Raw genomic sequence first — 1,652 nt, forward strand, 5'->3', positions numbered from 1 at the left:
CCAGTTTCAGAGGTCTTATTGTTATTTATATTTTTTTGGCATTGTTTTGTTTGTGTGAACGTTACCTATTAGCAAATTTTGTAGCGAACTCTAAAATTCAAAATCAAACAATTTATGTATGTATGCATGATGTATGTATGTAAACCTCTCCGTAGGCAAACAGAGAACACCGTACTCGTGTGGCCGACATAGAATAGACTTACCTGCGACCACAGAAAACAAGAATCAGGAGAGTTTTAGTATGGTATTCATTCACTGACTCAAAAGTTAGATACACCTGGTACAGCCTAGTAAAGATTATCACACGGCTTTAGCTTGAACTGGATTTACTGCATTTTGATAGGCTCAACGGAGCAAGGTTATCAGGTTATAACCATGATGATGTGACCAGATAAGGATGAATGAACCCTTTATCGAGTAAGTTTGTAAGTTTTTCTCGCGGAGGACACAACGAGCGAAAAAAAAATCGTTCCGGGCATTAAGATTAAGTAAGCGCACTGCTATAAAATACAACCCCGGGGAAAATATAGGAAGCCACAAAGTTGAAATAGTACACGAACTTAGTCACATGTTTTTATTTCTTCACGATCGGGTCTGTTAACAACATGGCAATCTTTGGACAAGCGTTGTACATGGAGACCAACGGAGTTGTTTTTCTTGGCAGGCCGGTAACTGCACCAAACCTTCAAATATGACTATAACTTCGACGATACAATTTTAATCAGACTATAAATTATATTTGCCATCATGAATGGCGTTTTTTTGGTTGTTGTGCAGCGTCAAATCGAAGAATCTCGATGTATGAGTTTAAACTTTTTCACTCATGAGGCCCCTTTGGAGCGCTTATTGGATATGTGATGATTATAACCATCTCGAACTCGTCTCGTTGCCAATTCATTATCCATTATTCAACGCACGCTCGTGGAATAATAGTAATAATATCATAGGTGACGAATTACTCCTTAATATTGGCGCGAAATTTCAGCGTTAATTTGTAATTTCACATGTGAAATTACAAAATTGCCATGGCAACCCTTCCGTACGTCTCAGTGTCAAGATGGCGACGAAGTTTTAAAATGCCGTGAATGAAGATGTCAGGGCACAAAAAGACGCTTTAGAAAACCTGAACACACAAGAGAACACCAAGAAGGATTCTAACAGGTATTTTGCCGAAAAAGTCTGAAAAATTCTGAACTTTATAAGCCAAATTTAAGGTCTAAAGATTTGAGAGAGTGGAGTTCTCGATCGATACGATCCAGGATAAACATGTCAAAAATCCAAGATTGCTAACGTAATTGGTCACCCATGATATTAATAGGTAAACAAATGGTATACTCGTGAAATTAGGGAATAATTTCACGCGCGTTTTGTCCAAATCCTAATAATTTCCCGAGCCTTTCCCTAATTTCACTCGTCACCATTTGATTACACATACTAAAAAACCTTGAGAAAAATTTCATTTAATGGTTTTATCAACAGCCTCGCAGCTTAAGCTTGAACCACGCTTTATCCAAGGAGTTCATGATATATTATATGAAACAACTTATTACTGAACACCACATATAAATAGTAAGCGCTCCTAAAATTAAACAAACAAGGGCACGAAAAAATGACGGTTTCTTACATTTTAAATTCGGAAATTCGTAATTACA

Source organism: Porites lutea, chromosome 9 (assembly GCF_958299795.1).
Source record: "Porites lutea chromosome 9, jaPorLute2.1, whole genome shotgun sequence".
NCBI classification, from domain to species: domain Eukaryota; kingdom Metazoa; phylum Cnidaria; class Anthozoa; order Scleractinia; family Poritidae; genus Porites; species Porites lutea.